Below are 22,707 nucleotides of genomic sequence, written 5' to 3' on the forward strand. Positions count from 1 at the left end.
GAGTGGACATGTAAATAGGAAAGGGTTAAATAATGACAGATTGTTTGGTCTGGGTGGAGAATGGTCCTATGGTAGTACATTTATAGTATTTATAGTATTGATTTATAAGAATGAATTTGTTTACTACCTAAGCAAATAAGTAAAAATTCAGCAAAGTTAAGAGTGTTCTTAACTTAAACACATGCTTATATCTCACAAATTTTACAATTCAAATACGTGGTGCATTCTCGCTCCCAGTTTAACATTGTGCAGTTCTTGACAAGTTAGTGAGTTTCAGTGGGACAGAAACATTCTATGAAAAGATAAACTGAACTTAAAAATATATTATATATAGTAGATTGGCAGATTTTTTTGGTTTGGTTTGGGTTTTTTTTTTTTAGTAAAAATCAAAATAAGCAGGAAACTTAAGGAGAGAACAGACTCCCATCTCCTGAGGGGAGGACCAAGAATAAACTTTGCTGAAATTTACTTGCAAGCACAAAGTACTATTTGACCAGCAAAGACTTAATTAACTTTACATATAGCTCAACACTTGGCTGGATTAAACTTTTGCGTTCATTCCATTACAATGCTAAGCAAGTTTTGCCTTAGAATGGACTTAGAATGAATTCATAACTACTTGTAGAAATGTCATGCAAGAAGTCTCAATGCAGCCTCCTCCACTCAGTGTGGAGAACTGGACTTTGGCATTTTAGGAGATGTGCTGCTCCTGCTGACAACCAGTCAATGCCCAGAAACTGTCTGCCAAGAAAAATTTGTGTGTGGATGCAGTGAAGATTCAGAGATCAGATTTTATGAGGTCTTCACCATCTCCCTCCTTTCATGAAGCAGCAGCATTCTTTTAAAAGCAAAGGTTCGAGTGAGAGGTGCTGTCTTGTAGCAGAGCATCACAATAATCATAATCTAAAACATTCCCCCAGTATCAAAGCATGACCAGACACAGGAGAAATGTCAGCGTCTAAATAACCATTCCAAACAAGAATCTGCAAATTACCTGAAAGTGGTAAAATGTCCTAGAGGAGGATCAACAGCAGAGCAATTTATGAACACATTTCATTTCAGTTATTTATTTAGAAAAATTAAAGTAAAATCTTTACCCTTCTAATTGACCATAGGGAAAAAAAATATTTTGTGAATGTAAATTACAACTGTGATTAAAATATAAGCTGCACTTTCTTAATATTCATAGTGATGTCTGCTACAAGCAGCATTAACATAAATTTATATTTTTTCTTATCTCTCCAAAAACACATTTTTATTAAAATGAGTAGTTTATTATTTGTGATTATCTTGGTAGGAGTTGGGGTTTATGACTATATGAAGAATTTAAGCTGTCATCTTTTCTTTATCCCATATTTGCCAGGTTGCCTGGTGGTTCATTTGTTTGTTAAATGTATTAACCTACTCCAGCCATTATGCACTTCATAAACAACTGTGAACTAATCGGTATTCATGTGCAGGGAGTATTTTCTCATGGTAGAGAAGTGATACAGTCAAGTTTATAACCAAATGGTAAGTCAGCGCACTAGGTTTTTAAGTTTAAATAGTAAAAGAAGGCAGAGTTCAAAATGTTGTAAGAAACATTAATCAGATGTTTATGAAGCATTTTGTTCTGTTCATTGAAAAGGCAAGCAGAGAGCACTAGAGTAAAGTTTTGTGATCAGACCAGTCATTCAAGGGGTACATTTTCCTATCTCTAGCTATGTGTGTGCAAAGAGCTTAACCCTTCCTTGAACTCCTTAAAACAGCTTTAAACAACTTCACAAAAAAAAAAAAACAAAAAAAAAAACACATTATCTAACTCACTTAAAACTTTTCCAGCCTGCACCCCTTGCCCCTGGGACACTGCTTAGCCCTGACCTTGAATCCACACAAGAAAAGTATCTAAGACTGGAGTTCTCAGCAGGAGCAATCTTTCAGCGTGGTGATTTTCCATGAAAGCATTTTCAAGCAGCAATCCCTAACAGTCCTTGCCTAAGCCTGGGACCAGGCATATATCAAGAGATCCAATTTACATCCTTTTGTGAATATACTTTTTACCTAGGGCCCAGCAGAACTGCAGGACTTATCAGTGGCAAACAGTCCCACTTCAGGAGAGCAATGGCTGCACTCAAACCCTGAGACACTTTATTTTGATCCTACTTGTGAACAGGTAAGCTGTTCATAAGACTGTCCAGCTTCATCTCCTCTGCTACCAAGGGAGTTTTTTCTTCCTTATCCACAGCACAAAACCTTCCAAACCCTAGGTACCAGATAAGGCATTGTGCGGGGACTTGCAGCAACAGTTTGAGCAAAAGAAAAAGTGTTGGAAATGCCAAGGTGAAGTCCAGTGACTTCTTGAACCACTCCTCGACACTAAGGAGCAGATTTCCATTAAAGGGTCACTCTTCTTTCTGAGGTCAAGCAATGAGCTTCTTCATTGCATCCACACTGACATTTGCTGAAATATTTAGAGAGCAGACACACAGAATGGAGCCATAAATTGCCTGTTGGCTGAGTTCAGTTTTGCTCCTTGTCAAGTGCATTGCTTTGGCTGGTAGAAATTGTTACTGAAGGCTTTTGAACAAATATTAAGCATCAACAAGTTTCCTGATGTATAAGTAAACCCTGCAGTTGCCTGCAAAACCTCATGTCCATTTTCACTTCTGTTTCAAAAGCAGCTTCACTAAAATTTGAGAATGAAAAGCTGTTTTCTGATTTCTGTTAACACAACAGAGCATGCAGGGGTACCTACTCTATTGTGTGCATTGTCCTCTGGGAGGAATATATGTATAATGATCATATAAAAAACATTCATATAAGGATTAATCAAGGACTAACACTGCATTGTATTTTTTCCATACAAGCACAGAACATGACATCTCAGAGTTTACTGTCTCTCCATTCTACAAAATGCCGAGCCTGCCACAGAAATCAAATGGAAGGATTTATAATTCCGAAGTGATATATTAATTTTTTCATCAAATCAGTTACAAATAGCATGCTGATGATAAAAATAAAAAAATAAAAAAAAAATGTATTGGCTGCCTTTTTTGTTCTTTCCCTTAGCTCCAAAATGGAGTTGAATAGATAGGTTCACTTTTGTAAATGCATGGGCCCCAGTCACTACTACTTCTAGGTTTTTCCAAATCAAAAGTATGTCTGACATGTCCTTTACTGGAGAAACATTTCAGCATGAGTTATTCCATATAGATTTTAACATAAGTCAACAACTGTAGTAATGCTACTTTCATTTTACATCTGTACATACCTTATTGAAACAAACGCTACATTCCAAGTTTAAGCAAAGGTAAATGATTTCAAAATCTGAGTGCATACCCAATTTTTAGATGCTATTCTGAGTCCAAAGCAGAGACAGTACTTCACCGTTTTCCTTGACTTGAGAGAAAGTCCCACAAAAACAGTGTCACTGTGCTATAGACTTAACTACTCATCACCACAAACAGAAGCAGGGATGTTTCTCCATGTGACAAGGCCTGGCTTATAGAAGAGATAAAAGGGGACAGGATCAAGCTACAGGTAGACTTTAGAGGCTCCACAAAGAAAAACATCACTTTTGACCAAGATTAAGTGTTTCATTTAAAACCAATATCAACATAACCACCTGATTCACAACTAACTAGAAGTCCTGCAGCTGAAATCCATTAACTGAACTATGACTCAGAGCCTCAGAAGTGCTGAGCCACCTAACTCCCACAGAAATCAAGGCATCTAAATACCTATAAGGATGGAGGCCTTGTCACCCCTTAATAAGAGAAAGGCTCGTAAAGCTGCTACAGGTTAAGAACAATCAGAAACTGCAAAAAACACAGTCAACTAATTAAGTGCTGTTTTCTGCAGATATATTAGTACTCCTCACACCTTTGCTCCCAGATCTGCTGCAGCTGGTAGTTTCAGTCATCAGTGCACTCATGCTAAGGCTGCATTAGCAGAAGGCAGTTTGCAAGTGGGTCTCAGGTTCTGGATTCACTTGGGAGCATTCACACACTCTGGATGCCTTACCATAAATGCTTTAAATTTTACTCTTGCATTTTTGGGAAAACAGCAATAGTGGACAACATAATTTCCTTAAACCTGTTATAAGAGTCCCACTTCTTCCTAGTGCATATCATCTTCACAGTCAGAATTGCAGAAAGGGCTACAATGCAACTCCAGAATTTCCCAGATCAGCTAGCACAGAGGCCACAGCCACATATCTCTCACCAGAGGTTATGATGGTGTTTGCATGCCCAAGATTTGACTTATATAAGCTTAGAAAGTCAGCCATTCCTTCATTTGGGGAGGGCCCTAAAGAGTCTTTGTACTCATCCTGTGCCTCAAGTTAAAAGACAGACACATTCATAATGCATGGACTTGTGATGTGCGCTCCACGACAGCTGCAATCTGTGAACCAGGCACCCAAACTCCTTGAGAAATGCACTTGCTGTGAGCTGAGTCCACAGCCAATGCACCATGTACCATCCCTCTCCTCCACTCTGTACATTCCAGCGGTACTCTTTTCTATTCTCCATCCTGAAGGTTACACTGCTAAAAACAACTCTTCAGCATCTGCATATTCAGAAATGATACACAAAGACATGTGTCTACAGCCAATCACTCCATATTCTCTGAAATGTCAGTTTTGGTTTAAACATACTTTTTAGCAAAGAAGACTTGGAAAGCTTCTGGTCATCTTCAGTCAGTGAAAAACTTAACTGGCAGTTAATTACATTACAAACGTAGTTTATTAGTCTATATCTCACATAACTAAAATTAATAAATGCAAGGCTTAGATTTGTTCCTTCAGTAACAAGCCATTCGTATTTTCTGGCGAGTCATCTTGCTTTCCTGATTGCTCCCATTACAGGCTCAGGAAAGAGCACCAACTACTTCAAAATGTGTCCAGCACTAATGCACTTCTGACACTCATATCACATAGCCAGAACAGAGATTCCCTGGTGCTAGCAAGCTGCAGCTCACCAAAATGCATCTCTCTAGCTGGCTCGAGGATCACAGAATCACAGAATGGCCAGGGTTGGAAGGGACCTCAAGGATCATGAATCTCCAACCCCCCTGCCACATGCAGGGCCACCAACCTCCTCATTTAATGCTAGACCAGGCTGCCCAGGGCCCCATCCAAGCTGGCCCTGGGATGCACCCAAGCCCCTCAGAAACATCTCAGAACAGAGACCAAGCAGTTCCCTGGCCTGCATCAATTCAGGTGGATGAGCTGCGTTCTTCACCAGCTCCACATACTTCTTTGGTTGGCCTGAAGGCTACAACTGTGATTAAATCCCTGAACAGGGTATTTTTCCTAGCACATCACAGTAGCTGAAATCAATAGGTTTTACAGTAATGCAGTAATGGACCACATAATGAGGCTCTTGCTGGAAAACTTCCAGTGAAGACTTGTGCCTGAGGAATTCTTCACCTCTGGCTTAAAAAAGGTGAGGGGTAAATGTTTCAGATTTTAGAGTTTCACAACTCAGTGTTTCTTTTAACTTATATATTTTCTTACTGGAACTGGCCATGGTATTTATCAATAATCATAATATTTAAATCATGTGCCTCCATGAATGATACCTATTACAATCACACGTGCTGTAAATGACCCACTTTAAAAAAGGAACAAAGCAAAGCCCTTTTGGGTAGAAGAGATGTCCATATTCATTATGTATGTGGCACTCCAGCAAGAAAATCAAGGGCTCTGTTTGAAATAGATTTCTCTCCAATCTTTCTCCTCTCTTTTCCAGGGCTTTCAGAGAGGGTTTTATTTTTTCCTTGATGATACTGTGAGGAAATACCTCTCATGTTGGATTAGCTTCCTGAGCTGTCTGCTGCATTTCCACAGCTAGCTTCCAAGGTTTTGACCCCCAAGAAACCCAGCAGAAAGAGAGATACATTGTGAATGTACATTAGCTGCCCACAGTCTATCTCCCTGCATACTTCACAAACTGAGAAAAGGTTTCAGACCAGGTTCTCTCTGGTGCCCTAAGGTTTACATTCTCCTGTGTTGGTTTGAACGTACATATAATGACCAGATCTTGGTGTACAAATACTTCATGCAGAGATGTAGGAGAGGTTTCAGGGCATCCCTATTCCCCTGACTAGTGATACAGCCTGAGCCACAATGTAGCTTTCAGTAGTCTGAAGGGAACAGACGCAGGTGGGACCTTTCTCACCTTTCACTAATTTTTCGTTAGCGAGATCTCCTGAGGATTGCTTGTAATGACTCCCCTCAACAGATGAGTCCATGGCATTGTACTCACCCCTGAGCAATCTATAACAGAAATGAAAAACAAAACAAAAACACTTTCCCTGATGTAACATCCATTAGGTGACCCTACACAGGGATGGAAGAGCTCCATCGTGATCTCCACAAATGGTTGGCTTGTGCCTCGAAGCGCTGGGCTAGATTCGATTACACCAATCATTATTTCAGTTCATGCAACTCTAGACTACTAGTGATATCCAATCACTTTGGCACACTGGGAATTCAATCGAACGTTTATACTAAAGAGAACTATTTACTTCAGCCCCTAGAGGCACCACTTTAAAAAAAAAATCTCTGAATATCACTGAAATTAATATTAAGACTTTATACCCTCATGTATTTTTGAGGATTTATATATGTTGAGATATCATTTTTCTTACCACTTATCCTCTTACATACTCCCACAATATCTCATCTGTGGCATTTTCCCAGATGGGGCCCACAGCAACGTTCTTGTAGCTTTTGGCTCACTTTGCATTCTCTCTTAACAAAATCCTTGATTTGACGAGGTCTTCTCTGCTACAACACCCAGAGTGCCAGACACCGCCTCGTGCTAAACACATCCCTTATTTGCTGCACAACATCCTCTGGACATCACACACCCCAAAAAGAGCCTGATTCTTCTTTGTCCCAGGGTCTCCTGAGCAAAGGGGAGCAGTGGGTGCACCCACACAGACCACAGAAACAGCAGAGTTCCAATTTGGCATTCAGCACCGCGTAGGCAACAAGACGTCGTGAGAGGCAGCAGATAGCTGAGCTCTTTATTACTTCCCTACCATAATTATCCATTTTCCAAACATGTTCCAAGTGGAACGAATGGCTGGCAGCCTGCGTACTGGCTTCCACTGGCTCTGCCTTAGATTTCTATTTCTAGGTGTGAAGGCCTGATTTCCAGAGGTGGATAACTTCTGAAACTGAACCTTTATCCTTTCATTTACATGTGATTTAGCAAAAAATTAAAGTGTACATATCAGTGCCACAAAGCCAAAACGTCTGTCCATCTCTCCATGTTCATTTTCCCAGAGCACACTCTTTCTGTCAGTGAAACTGGCACTCAGCAAAGCCACTGCTGGCTGCATGAGGCTCCTACAGTCACCCTGAAAATGCTCACATGCAGCATTTCATCTGATTTTATCTTTGTATGCTCAGCACAGACTAGTGTTTTCTTCCCATCCTCCCATCACAAACTATTCTTCTTCCTTAAATAGCGCACGCTCTTCTCTCGAAGCCATTTCTTATTTTCCTGAGTTGATCACCAAATATGCAACTGTAACATACAGATTTCTTACGGGCATCCCTCAAGCTCACAACATTTCTTTCACGGCTCAAGTCAGCAAACAGGACAAAACACCTGCCAATTATTTCCGTGAACTAAGCCAGCTTTCCTAAGTCAATCAGTGTGTTGCATCCAGATATGTAATCATTCTCTCCTTATCTCAATCTGCTAATTCTTGATGCACTTCTGGCAAAACAGGCTGATATTTAGAAACTTGAGCACCTCTTCACACAACTGTTTGCACACAGGTGTGTCATGAGGTTCTCTTCACTTGTTGCCTGTGTCAGGAACTTCAGCCACATGTCTTATCCTGAACCTTTGCAGAGCAGAGATAACAAATGACCTGTAACTCTCATAGGAAGAGCTACAAAAAATGTATTGAATCAATACAAATTTGTATTGTATATTGCCACGGACCCCATAAAGTCTGTGCCATAAATGTAGCCGAATAAGTTTTTTTGGTTTTGTTGCTTTTTTAAAGAAAAACATATAGCAGGATAAAAAGTTGGGGAGTAAATAAAACCACAATTCTTATTTGTATTAGATAACATTCCTTTTACAAGATATCCAATTGATTTTTCTAGGAAATGTCAACATACAAGTGATTGCCATGTGTTCTCTGAAAATTGATACTACACTTAGGAACACAAGAATTTAAAAAAAAAAACCTGCTAATTGAAAGCTTCCACTGCCAATTACTACAGTTGAGTTCTTTACCTACAAAAGTCTTCTAAGATTCTTTATTAATAATTAAAAAAATATCAGAATTTTGCAAGGTAGAAACTCCTAGAGGTGCAGAAGTCCCAGACTTTATCAGAAAGGAAACAGCATTTCATGTCATTTATTCAAGACAAAGTTGGCATCCTCATCCTGAAATTTTTTCTACAAGTCTATCTTCCATCTGTGCCTTGGCTTTGCCCTACAAATCATAGACAGTATGAGACACTGAACTCTAAAATTGCAATGCTTTCTTATTTAGATGCTACATGTCCAATAAGCATCCCTTATCTGTCCCTCAGTGACATCATGGGCAGCCTCAGAACAAAAATGGAACACGGAGGACAGTATCTATGCAGGGCTCGTCAACACACAATGCACCTAACTGGCACATATTTGGAGTGGTTTCACAAATCCTGCAGTTCAGACCTCCTGCCTTACAAGGTGAACACACAGCCACAGATGAGTCCTCACATGGCTGAGGTCACTGCTACTTCCTGCAGGAATGTTCCAGCAGATCTAGAGCAGAGACTGAATTCTGACAGTACACGAAGTGTAGGGGCTATTTCTGTCCTTTTGTTTCTCAAAAATTACTGGGGAAAAAACAAAACACACTTGTCTAGACGTCATTTTCCAAATGTGTTTGGAAACTTCTCTTAATTACTGACAAATGAGGATAACCTTTATCTTTTTCTGGTTAGGACAGATTTGCTCAACATAAAACAATCCTATATGTCCAGCATGGAGTGAACTATATCAGAAGAGGCTGACATAGTCTCTTCTGGAGATATCCACACTTCATTAGTAACTAACATAGAAAAGGGTATGTAACCAGGCTACATGCAAACAAATCCCAAGAACCTCAACAGGCATTTAGCTCCTCATAGCCAAGCAAAGCAACTTGCTATATGCACCACAATCTCTACGTTTTACCTTTCTACATAACCACAGAACACCATTACTATAACAGGAACATGGTTCTGCAGACATCAGACACACTGACTCTGTTTCCAAGATCTCTACTAAAAAGCAAGCTTATGCCTTTAAAGCCCATACAGTCACACCCAAGACACAGCCACCTCCCCAGAACCAACAGCAGGATATTCCATGCAGTAATGGAATTAAACTTCAGGGATGTCCGAGCAATACAATCACATACCACACTGTACCTCTACTAAGAAAGCATCAATACTGATTACTGTCTGAGATGTCTTTGTCAAACACTTAATGAAGCACATATTGGGTCTACAGATCTGACTGACAATTTATTCTAAATAAATCCACATACCAAAAGATTTAGGTGCCAAAAGCTGAAAGAGTTTTCAGTCTGATTTTTTTTTTAGCCCAGACCATGATAGCTATATAGCAATATGTCATTTGAAGTTACAGTTGCCTGAAAACTCGAAATATCAGGAGATTAAGTTTATAGATTTCTATGACTTCCCCTGAAATCTCTCTTTGACTTGACCACAAAATGCAGTAGTAACAAAACTCCCAGGTCCCTATTTATAATACAGAGCAGAGATGCTGTTTTCTAAGTATAAGCTATTACCAGTATGGAAAAAAAAATGGTAATCTTATTATTTGTTTGAATTTCTTCTGCTTCTCTTCCTGCTCTGCATGGCCCACATGTAGTTGAACTAGCAACTCTTAAAGAATAAGAAATTTCAGAGTGAGGAAGGCTCCAAGGCAAACGTCACAAAGGAAAAATGGTTGTGTTTCATCAGCAGCAGATTTTAGAACCTTCCCATTCCACTCCTGATCTTACAGCCTGCATAACTGAGCTACTCAGTTATGTGGCTCACCAAACCTGCCTCATTGACCACAATCAACTGAAGGATGGTAATGGGGGAGAGGGCAGGGAAGGGCAGGGGCGAACAAAGGCAGCCAGGAATGTGGGAGGCCAGGCTTTCTTAAAGCAGAAATGACAAGATCAAGTAATTATTGTGTGTGAAATTGATAAATGATAAAGCAGACATCACTTAACAGTCCTAACATTGAAGACAGATGCTCTTTATGCATGTATGAAATGTCTCTGCTGGGCTCTGCTGCTGTTCCTGACTTTGCAGATTTCTTCTGTAAGCAAAGGCAAGGCATTTATCCCAGCCACTGGCCCCTTCCTTTCTCATTGATTAAGGGAAACAAGGTCAGCCACCTCCATCTGCCCTATAAAGCAGAGCTGCCTATCACACCAAGCCTCCAGAATCATAGGACAAAGCTTCTTTAAAGTCTTCTATGAAACAATCAGTATGACAATTGTAAGCCTCCATGTTATGATGCAAGGTAGAACCAGGATCTCCAAGTACATTATCTGATCCTTGCAACTCCATTCCTTTAAAAATGCTGTCAGAGCATTGGCCCACCAACATATTACACAGTTGTGCATGATAGGTCTCCCCCTGGACTACATCATGCTTGGCTTTGTATGCTGCTGAGTACAGCAGACAGGAGTCAAACACCAACTATGCTAACACTGCATAGATCAAGCCTAGAGCATTTAAAATTATACAACTAAAATGTAAAATGCAATAATATTACTAAAATGGAATAAATATTCGTTCAAACAAACAAACAGTGAAGCCCAAGCTGCAGGTTTAACATTAAGCCATAATTACTCCAAATCTTCATTAAAGCACTTCATGGAGAGAACAGTTCCTCCATAGAACTTAGAGCTGCTCATCAGAATGATTCTTATATCTCAGACTCAAACACATGGATACAATAACCAGCAAAAATTAAAAGTCTGTAAACTTTACTAATATGAAGAACAAAAAAAAAAAAAATTCAAAAGGGAGGCCAGGAGAAGAAAACTGCAAAACCATTAAAAGACTCATTTAAACCAAAAGGAGCAAAGAAAACTCCAAAGCTGGGCCAAAACGTCATCTTTCAGTAATCCCCTTGTACCTGAGTGTCACAGATAATCGCACCTTCTCTTAGCTGAGACTCTGAGCAGTGGGTGACCTTCTCTCCCAAGCGTGCTTCAATAACCAAGTACAGCAGGGGAGAACTGAAGATGGCATTTCAGCCTTTAACTGAATTTCCCATATTTCTTCAATTTGCACCAGACCCTTATGTTATTTCAACTTATCTTTTCTCTGACAGCACACAAAGCTCGAGGTTCAGAAACTGCTGTTCATACGCACACCGACATGCACGTGCACACAACAATGAATTATTGTACCAAAAAATTATCTGCACAATATCTCATTAAATATTTGTTTTCAGAGAGATTATGGAACTGTTCTCTTTCACACAGCCCCTGACCAAGCAGTCCTGGCAGCAAACACACAGCCAAAACACTTGGATCGGACTGACGCTGCACCATTAGCAAGAGTCAATAATTCTGTAAATCCAGTAAGCAATTGCAAGTCACTTTACTCACAAATGGCTTTTTGAAGGATTTTTTTTTGCATTTTTAATGCTCTGTTTTCCAAATAGGGTTGCTCTATAAACGTAGAGAAAATACCAGCTGAATAGTATATGAACCCTGATGTGCTTGTGGGAACAGCTTTCTCCAAGCACAGAACAACAAAAGGAAAAGCAGAAAGGCTTATTTTACAGATAACTGCTGCAGGAAATAAGGTAATTTTTAAAGAAATGGTTCAGCACTGTTAACATGTTTGTACAGTATACACCTTGGCTGCACATCAGCTGTTATTGGATAGCAGAAGCTGTATCCATCTGTAACTTTCATTAAAACAGAACGCACTGCATAATTATATTTGGATTCTTTTTCTTTGCACGGGATACCAGAAAATCTTTTTCTCTGTTGGAATACACACAATATGTGAGATTTGCACTTACAGCTTAAAAGAAAAAAGAAAAAAAAAAAGAGTGCATAGCATCAAAGTATAGCATGTAAATTAAGCATGATAAAAACGAAACAGGAAGAAACCAAAACATCAAATGGCTCTTACTTGATATGTCTGCCACTCACAGCATCTCCAAATTTAAAAATAAAAAAGGGTGTGTCTATTTCAGAAAAATATACACATCAGATAATTCCATATTAAAACTATATACACACATATATATATATATATGTATATAATCCCAAATCAAAGGTGGATACTCTGCGTTTCTCTTGTCGCACAGAATAGAGTCTGCTCCAGAAAGGCTTTAAGTGCACAATTCAGAATAAAGCTCTCTACTTCAGGTAGTGCTCAGTTACTAGAAGAATTGCCTTGATGCCGTAGCCTTGATGACCGAGGAGTAGCAGGCAGACAATACTTCACATTTGGAGCTTTAGTCACTCCTGGAGCTGGCTCGGTCACAAGGAATCATTCCGATTCTCAGCACGTTTAACACATTGCCATGCAAGGAATAATTTACTCTGTTGCACCCTCTAGTGGGATTACTTTATAGTAATCAAATTCTCTCAATTTTGTTAGTTTTCTATTCATAGTACACGTGTTAACTAAGGAGAGTCACAAAAGGATGTATGTACATTGCCAGACGAGTTTACTCCAAGGTTAACTGACACCTCTCCTATTTATTGCTACTTTCCAGTAAGGCATATAGCACTCTGATGGAAACAAATTTGGAAAAAAAAAAAAAAAAAATCAGGAATTTTAGAACCTAGCTTAAAACCCAGAAACTATGTTCAGCTTAAAACAACTAGAAATATTTTCCATTCAAAAAAAAAAAAAAAAAAAAAAAAAGGCTTTTTTTAAGGTCAGGGTATATGTATAATAAGGAGAGGAGGAGAAAATGTGGGTTTTGTGCATTATTAGTACTAGTTACCTTAGAAGTGTTCTGTAACTTTATGCAAATTGGAAAACAGCAAAAAGTCACAGTAACGTTAACATCGTTATTTAACTTACTGTCCATGTTGTTTTTAACTCAAAATATTTACTATGGAAAAAATCAGGCCCATGATAAATGAAGCGAAAGGTGAGGGAATAATTACCAGGACTCAGATCTTGGAACAATTTAAACACATCCTGATCTGTGGTTGTTGGGCTAATCATGTTCTCACTGAGAAGAACTACTTGTCAGTCATGTTAACTGGAGCCAGGCACAGTTCACACACTCAGCATGGCCACTCTTGGTGCTTCACACAAACCACATATATAAAGCATTTGGAAAAACTGGTCCAAGTGGTGCATTCAAGTGAGCTACGCCTGGATGGGACATAATATGCTTTGAGTTAGGAGTGACCTTCAAGATCATCTGGTTCCAACCCTCAGCTATAGGCAGGAACAGTTCCCACTAGACCAACTTGCTCACAGCCCCATCCAGTCTGGCCATGAATTCTTCCAGGGAGAGGGCATCCACTCACTGGGCAACCTGTTCCAATGTCTCACCACCCTAACAGTAAAGATTTTCATCCCAATATCTATTCCAAATCTACCCTCTTCCAGTCTAAAAGCATTTCCTCTAGTCCTGTCGCTACATGTCCCTATATAGAAAGTCTCTCCCCAGTTTTCCTGTAGATCTGGTAACAATCTCATCCCTGCTCCAGCTTCCTCACAGCAGCTACAGAAGCAGAGAGAAGCACAAACATATCCCAAAAACCAGGAGACTGGCAGTGCTGGAGTGTGGAGCACAGACACTGTTCCCTCCCCTGGAATCACTGCTGTCCTGGCCTAGGCAACGTGCCATGGGCAAGCCAAAGCACTGGTGTCAATGAGCAATGGAGATGGCCCAAAAGCACGTGCTCTATCACCTTGAAGGCAGCTCCTCCTTCCCACAGGCTGGAAGCTGTGCTTGGTCTCAGTAAAGATCTCATCATTTAAGGTTTTTAAATGCAGATATAAAGATGCATAAACAATAGCCAATTGCTTTCCTCACTGCATTATGATTTAAAATATTACAGCACTTCTAGCAAGCCCTGACATCAGGCACGAAGAAGCAAACAAAGAGGTCTAGCTTATCTTTTGTGCTTGGATGTATTTTGTAAAAGAGTATAAAGGAAATCAATTTTCCCATCATAAATCTTGCTTACTCTCCTTATAGAGGTGATGGCTGACTTCCATGTGAAAATGTCAAAATAAAAGCGCTTTGCTCTCCAAGAGACTTTGGTTCAATCAGGCATAATACAGCTCAAACAACCCTAATGTAAATAAATGCACTGAAAACACAAACGTCCACAGGAGACAGGGCTGTTAGGGCCCCCGTGCTTCCACAGGGAATATCCCTCTGCTGCCTAAACAGACATAGGAACATCTTCTCTTTGCTGCTCACCAGAATGAGTGTGGGCTTTGTAATCTGCTGAGCAGTGATTTTCCCTCATTCATTAATATTCAAAATGGTTTCTTTCTCTTTCCCTGCGTCCCCTTAGATGGTTGACCAAAACGTTTGCATGACAGACCACCCCTGTTAGAGTGCTGGCTCTGACTCGCTGCCTGTGTAACTATGATAATAAGCCATTCTTAAGGAGTTATCAATGTAAGTCCACACACACGGCGGAAGACACGAGTCTGTGCCAGCGAGCCCTTGTGACGCAGCTCCTGCTCTTCTGTTTCTCTGTGTCTGATACACATCCCAACCACACAGAACACAAAAAACTTCGACAATTCTGACAATAAAACGTGCTAATGAAACTACATTTATGTGCTTCAGATTAGAAAAGAATCATCACTAACAAATAAGCTAAGAAGGTCATTACCACTTCACATTAATGAATTACCAATTTGGAGGAAATTGCTTCATTGTGGAACCAGGACACTGGAAAGAACAATATTATGTATACAAAATTAAATCTAAGCAAATCTATCTGACAGGGAAAAAAAAAAAAAAAAAAGAGTACATATTTCTAAGATCAGGCATTTGCAATTCACAATAATTTTATCTGGCTATGTATCTGAAACAAGAAGAAAACATGAGTGCATATTTTGTAGGGAAGTGTTGATGACAGAGGTAGCAGGATGAATAAAGAAATAAAAATAAAATTGCTTCCAGTAACCTGGCGGCAAAAACTAAAACACAGTGCCATCAATATCCATGACATCTGTGAAGAGAGTCATCACAATGCTAAAAAAAAAAAAAATCATATTGCATTTGCTCTGTTAAGGTAAGCCCTAAGATCTGGCACCTCTGTTTCTCGTTATAATGCTGTCAGTAGGTGAAATTCGCAGGACAAGCACTGTGTATTACTTATATCCTACTTAAACCTGCGTTTACCCGGTGTGTGTACTATCATCTGTTACACATGCACGATCCTCTGCTACACAGGCTTCTTGTTAAACTCAGTTTTGATCCAAATCTTAGAGAAATCTTTTATTTCAGTGACGCTTATGTAAAAGCAAAACCTTTCAATACCATGAATTTGAACTTGATTTTCCATACAGAGGTGTTACGTTTAATTTTGGAAGCATTCCCCATGTCCTTATGCTCATGCTGATATCAACACCTGTGCAAACTCAGTGTAAAATGTGATGAAACCAGAATTCCCCAAGCACATCAGCAGTAATATTTTGCACCCACTTGGCACAGACGCAATTTATTATGAGATTAAACACAGTGGTGAATCAGCCCTTCTGTATTTAAAACAATAGCACACTCTTTCACTTACAGATAGGATCACCAGATTTAGGCACAAAAGAAAAACTGTTGACCTCATCTTAAGTTCTCATAGATCTCTGTAACTATTAGCAAGTAATCATGTGGCTGGAAGGCACTGCCTAGGAGCAATCCAAGAATAAAAAAGTTGATATAAATCAGGGTAGAAATACACAGACATGGCTGTGTCAGAATAGCTACTGTAGAGCTTTTATGTTTGAAAATATTAAATATATGCAAAGCATAATGGAAAAATGTTTAAAAACTGAGTCGTAATGGTGTAATTATATAACTCTGTAAGGAAATACTATAACCAAGTTTTAACACCTCTTCAAGATTACTGATTCAATGGGGAAAAAAAAAATCCAGGCTGAGTTTCCAGCTCTATAGTAGACGCTGCATAAAAGAGCTCCCTACGTTATGTGAACGTTGTCTGTAACACATAAACCGTATAGCAGAAGAATAAATTATCAGAAAATTAATTGGACATAAATAGAAAGCTCTTGTGTGTTTGGTTTTAGCTATCAGCAATTCAGCACTCAGCTGATCACAGGCGTTGTTTTAGTCAATCAAATAAGATCCTTTGTGTTATATAGTGTTCTATATTCTGTAACTCTTATAATTTGAGCTGAAGCAGTTATCCTTACTACCTTGTGAATACAGTCTGAAGGAGTTACAGAAAATGCTGATATACTTAGGATGACCTTCTTTGGTTCAGTGGTGTTACAGGCATATGTTTTTTCTTTTTTTTTTTTTTGTTACTAGGAAGGAGAAAATTACATTGAGCTAAAATGAATACTAATGAAACCCCTTAGTTAGCTTTCTTTGTGATAAGAATAAAAAATTGGAGATATGTTCCTCTAGAATCTCAAGCAATTTTTGTCCTTTATTCTGATAGAAAGATTACTGATGGTAGAGAAGGAGAGCAAAGTAATTTCAGAAAATATCTGCATTTTTAAGAATGCTTTTGTTGCAAAAATGTTGGTGTGCAATTTCTTCAATCTACTTTTAAGGCTGTAAAGAAAAAGTACCTATTTGTTCTGCACTGCAACAATGCCAGCTGCATTCAATCAACTAAAAAGCTGCAAGCCATAAACCTTCCTCCACAGCTATAGAAGAAAAAAAGGCAGGGCCATAAAAATTCATCAGGATAATGTAGAGATGAGGCGCGTTTGAATCACCATCCCTGCAATCAACCAATCACTCATCCTGTGGCATTTACAGCACATCTCATTCCCCTGTTCCTTAAGGACAATTGATTTTCCTGATTCCATTAGCATAACGGCAAGGAAAATGACTGCAGTGCAATATTTCTGGAAACTTCCAACAAGTATGCTGTGTGCTGGAGTGTGACCATAATAATAAGCTACCTAGCTAGCAACTGCGTGTGCTGCTGCTGCTGCTATGGTATCGTATCCGAGGGAAAAGGACACAGACTAAGCAATTTTGGGTTCACGCGTAGAAAAGGAAAAAAAAAAAGAAACAGAATGTTTTCACAGAATATAAACCAAAAACTCACTTAAGCAAATAAACATAATTTCAAGGCGGGTTGATCAGTAGGCAACATCTAGCAGGCCCTGAGCATTATTGTGTTATGGTTAATAATTCCATTTTCTGAAACATTAGTAATACTTCTGCATTCCTCGATGGCTTTTATACTCCTATTTTGCTTAGGTTTAAAACAGAAGAAAATGAAACTTTAATACCACCGTTTCCTTATAAATATACAAGAAGAATGTGTTGGTGGGTTCCCCAAAGAATTTCCAACCTCTCACCACATTACACAGTCATCAGCACTAAGCGGGGGTCTCCACATTTTTCAGTTTTCTCTTTAAGTTCAGTGATAACATCCACCCAGCATAAATTATTCAAGATGATGAAATTTTATTGGTGAACATGCACTGCCTAAATTTAAGACTGTACATTATTATCTCTCCTTGTAAATGTATTTTAAGAATGTGGTAAGCTTTTTGAAGTGTAATTCAGACACTACTGTATCTCAAACAACATAAAATACTTTTCATCTTGTGAAGGATCCTTTAGACTTCTAAGGTCCTATCTGCTGTACATTTTTAAGTCCCTTTATAGTTTCAAACCCAGTGGGTTATGCATGTTAAATTCAATCCCTAAATTGAATTCAAAGTTGATGTGAGTCTGCCTGTAGAACTAAGGAAAGCCTTCCTATCACATGTACCAGAAATCAATATTTTTAACTCCTCACTGACATGCTTTTTTTCTACATGCTATTCCTAGAAATACTACAGCATTGCTCATGACAATAAAGAAAAAAGAAGAGAATAAGAGAAACTTAATTTCAATTGCATCCTATACATGATTAGCAGCATAGCCCAGATTCGTATAAGCCTCATTTTTTACTATGATTATTTTACAACCTGTACTCCTATTCATAAATGTGACTCTCTTCTTCCTAAGCACAGTAGAAACACAGACTATTACTGAGAACCCAAAACATACATGCAGAAGATGACTGTAATAAATATAAACAAGAGATGTTGGCTCACAAGTAAAAGTACCCCAGAAGAGCACCAGCCCCACTCTGGAAATGACATCTGTCATTTTAAATTTACGGGGGGATGGAATGGGACAACATTTCAAGTACAGGAGAAGATTTAGCATGGAAATAGTAGCTGAATTTTCACTCAGATGGTAACCTTGGAGAATAACTTTAGTCACACAATCACATAGAAAGCACCATGAGTACTTACAGGTACAGAACCTCCAAGAGTATTCCAGTAGCACGCTCCAAAGTCTGGAAAGTTGGCCACACGCAACAGAACACAATACACCAAAACCCCTTCCTAACACTGTGACACAGCGAAACTGAGAAGCAGAACCAACAGAATCACTTCAGTGGGAGAGCCCAATAGTTCAGGAGGATTAATGATAAACACCTGGCAGCCCTACATCATGCCTGGGTGGGGCTGAGTTCACAGCTATGATTAACGAGCTCAAAGGTGCCAGAAACATCCAACAGTTGTTCCCCCATTAAAAAAGAAAAAAAAAAAAAGAGAAAAAGAAAAAGAAAGAAAGAAATATGGAGACCAATAGAAATGCTGCCCTCTGAGGTGACAGAGCACCTCAGCACGTAGGTGTCAGGTGAGTGCTCCTAAGAGTCCTATATACACTGAGGGCAATCAGAGAACAAGTTTGGGCCAAACAAAAGGAACCAGGCAGAAGTCTCAGGACACTTGTCCCTGTGATACCAATGGCAGCAGTCTCCAAGCAGCATAAGCTCTCATGCTCTGTGTCCCTCCACAAAACTTCAGCACAGTGTGGGCTGAGCTCAGCACACTGCATCCACTGCTTCCCACTTGACTGTTGCTACCTTCTGGGTTTGGGGTTTTCATCTCTCTTATCTTTCATGATAAACATGGTTTATGTGTTATTAGGGACTGTTGGGATCTGTTAGGAACCAAAGCATTTGTAAACTGAATGCAGGCTTCAGATAACATTTTCAGCAGAAGTAAAATGGTCTACCCAAGAGGCCATGGGTTCCTGTTTCCAGCAGCTCTCATGTATATAATGAGAATAATGATATACCATAGCTTTTCCAGAAGCCTTACCAATGGTCAGTTGATATTTGGGTAGTGATATGACACCATAGTTGTTCTCTTCAAGAGATTATCAGGCCATGAGGGGGTGATGCAGCCATTGGGTGTCTTTGACATGTACATCTAAAAACCAAGGTACTAAATACCTGCTGAGCACATGCTTATCACCGCTAAAATAACAATTCCAGAGCTACTTGATATAATAAAAAAGAAAAAAATATGGAGTCCAACTCTCAGACATATAGCATTGAGTTATTCCACTGAAGTATCCCAAGTTCACCAGTATCGGTATGTTACACTCATACAATGCTCCCTGTAACTATCAGTTCACAATTTCCTCTGGAAGCACTCTGCAATTCCTACAGCAGCCCAGACAACCTTGCAGCCAGCATGAGGAGAAGTCATCTACTGAAAGATGATCACAACATGGAAACATGCACATACTCAGCACAGCACCTTTATAGGCACTCCTCTTCTAGAGAGCACTCAGCCTGCTGAAGAGGATGATGAGGTTAATCTTCTCCAGCTGCAAAGGGCTGTTGGCAGCATCATTTAGAGCCACCTGGGTGGATGTTGCATGGAAAACAGTGCTCTACTACCCCTACAGCAAAGCAGAGAATTATAGAAGTGTCTCAAAGCTATCTTTCCAACATCTTTCTGACTTGAGGTGTGCACTTGTCGATCGCCACCTTCCAAGATTAGGGCTATAGGCACAAAAAGTAATCTACTGATTTAAATTTTAGATGTCTCAAGCACAAATTTTATTCAAAATAGAAGGAGGCCAGCACAAAGAGGAAAGAACATTATGTGGGGTTTCATAGTTGGTCAGGAACTCAGCGTTACAACACTCTGAAAAACAGCACTATCAGCAAAGGCACCCTATAGTGTGAGGGCATCAGCTCTCAACTAACCGAGAGGAAATGCAAATCTATTAAGTCAACACCAGTTGTCTTTGACCTATTTAGTCCTTATCTGCCCACAAGCTTACTCTGATTTACTTAAAGCAGTTTATTGAAGATGAGCTAAGCTCCTGTTACTAATTGGCAAGCACCTTCTTTCACGTCGACCTAAATGGTTTAAACTCAGCTAAAAAAGTCTTGTTTAAAAAGCTCAAAATGTCTACACAGCTATCTGTTTTGCTTTAACTAAGCTGTTTTAAAATTGAATCTTAATTTAATCTGCATTAATTGATTCATTTTAATTAAGGTGCATGCTTGAGCCAAACATATTGCCTATTTGCCTGCTGACCAAAGACCTGGTTAACCAGCACGATCCAAAGCAAATTCATTGGGCAAAAGACACCTCGCATCCCCAAATGCTACTTTGCTGTTTTGCTTCCAGGCATCAGAACCATAAAGCTTGCAGGTCCACTGAAGTGTGCTGAACCTTGATCCTGGAAGTGCTGTCACACAGAGTGAAAATGAGGTACATGAAAGCATGAATAATGTATAGCACGTTGCACTACATAACTCCATGGCATGCAAATGTCAAGAACTGGATCGTCAGCAGAATATTCAGTCCAATTCACAGGCTGAGTATAGCATTAAGTGCTATTTTTTTTTTTTTTTTTTTTTTAATTCAAAATAAAAAAAAATATGGCTCAGGAAAGCTTACAGCTGAGGTCAAAATATCAAGAAATATCACTACCTCCGGAAGTCAAACCTGAGTCAGTTCTGGCTGGGCCAAGGAATCCTGGCTCCATTATAAAGCCATCTGTCTTAGCAAGAATGATGTTGAGCAGACAAGTAGATTCATTTCTTTCTTTCTGACCCCTTACTCATGTTTCCCAAAGCTGCTCCTAACAGCTTCACAAATTTCTGCATTGGTTTTTCCTATTCCCAGAGCTTCCAAAAGTTTGTGCATTGGCTTCTCCACGACACACCAGACACTCTCAGATCCTTTCAAATCCCTCAGCCACAGCAATCCTGCCCACATGAGTTCTCAGGGCAAGAAAAAATAAACAACAGAGCATAAAATGTCAAGAAAAGGATGCGGCAACAGAGTGAGAAGACTTTCCACATTTTTATACTCACTTGTTTCTCTGATTTTATTTTTTCTGACTCACAGGATCTCTTATCCCTCACCCCACTCCCTGTTTAACCATCACTTATTCCTTGCTCATCAGTACTTCCACTTTGCACGGAAAACTGACTTTTGGGGCAAGTAAAGACTGCAAGTTAAGTATCCCTACAAATGATAGTGGAAGAACAAAGGCCTGATATCTTGTACCATGACCCCTACGAGTTTAATGTTGCCTCTAGTTGCCAGAAGAGGCTTTTTATCTTTCTGTGTTACCTCTTGGTCACTCTGCAAACAATTGCTTATATTTCTTTCCCTTCGTTGGGAATCAGGCTCAGATGCATGACTGTGGTCTGCATCTCCAACATCTGCCACCTTCTTTCCAATGCAGAATCTGTTTCCATTTCAGGGGCAAATTCTACTTGCTTTTCTGTGGGCACCAGTGGAATCCAGCAAAAAGAGTTGGGAAATCCTCTGTACACACAGGACAAACTTTGTAAAAGAGTAGGGCAAATTCAGTAGTCTTCAGTCCTCAAACATAAGTTGTGTGTGACAGCAGGATCTGCAAGGTCACTGTGGAAAGAGAAGGCCAAGAGAGACACAGGACTGAGAAGACCAAGACTCCATCTTCTTCTGCTTTGTCTTGGACAAATCTCCATTCAGAAGGTGTCTATCCCTGGATAACAGATACATTCTTTGAGAAAAGGTCTCTTGTTTTCCATTTAAAATGTGCATTTTAACTGCCACTAATTGCTCTGCACATTAGTCAGGTGCGTAATTAATAAATAATAATAATAACTTGATGCTGGTTCCATCTGGCATCTGCTGGAGAGCTGAGCCCTCAGTGTGGTTTGATAATGCTCTCAGCACTTACCAGACAGACACCATCAGGCCACTCTAGGGCTGGTATGAAGAGACAGTCTGGGCAGCACAATAGGCATAAGCAGGGGAGGGGTTTGTTGTTCTGAAGGCTGCTAGATTTATTTAGTATCATATAAAAGCCCTTAGAAAAAAACTTCTTCCTTTCTCTTAACAGCCTGCCAAGAAATTACTTGGGGGAATGGGGAAAATGCTCTTTAAAAGGCTATTAAATGTTATTGTTAAAAGAAGAAGGTGCCCATAATGTGATGCCTTCCCCAGAGCAGTTTTTCTTCTCCCCAGAACAGCATCTCAGCTTTCTGTTTGTTTTGCACTACCAAACTGAAGTTGACACTATGGCTCTTGATGAATTGGTGCTTGATATCATTGCCAATGCTAATAGTTCTACAAAAGGAGACTATTTGGTTTTATAATTGCAGCAGTAGCTACATCAGGCACTCAGAAAACAAAACAAAATAATAATAATAATAATAATTAACCCTTTCAGT

The 22,707-nt window shown here is 39.5% G+C and overlaps 1 long non-coding RNA gene across 2 annotated transcripts in view; it reads right to left on the reverse strand.

The window, feature by feature from the left end:
• LOC116236135 (uncharacterized) overlaps positions 1 to 18,625 on the reverse strand; it is a 72,894-nt gene extending 54,269 nt beyond the window's left edge. For both annotated transcript variants that reach the window (XR_016468974.1, XR_004168498.2), the window contains exon 1: positions 18,476 to 18,625. This is a non-coding gene — a long non-coding RNA (uncharacterized LOC116236135). The remainder of the gene's footprint in view (positions 1 to 18,475) is intronic.
• Positions 18,626 to 22,707: the final 4,082 nt, after the last annotated feature.

Source organism: Phasianus colchicus, chromosome 9 (genome assembly GCF_987193195.1).
Source record: "Phasianus colchicus chromosome 9, bPhaCol1.hap1.1, whole genome shotgun sequence".
NCBI lineage: Eukaryota > Metazoa > Chordata > Aves > Galliformes > Phasianidae > Phasianus > Phasianus colchicus.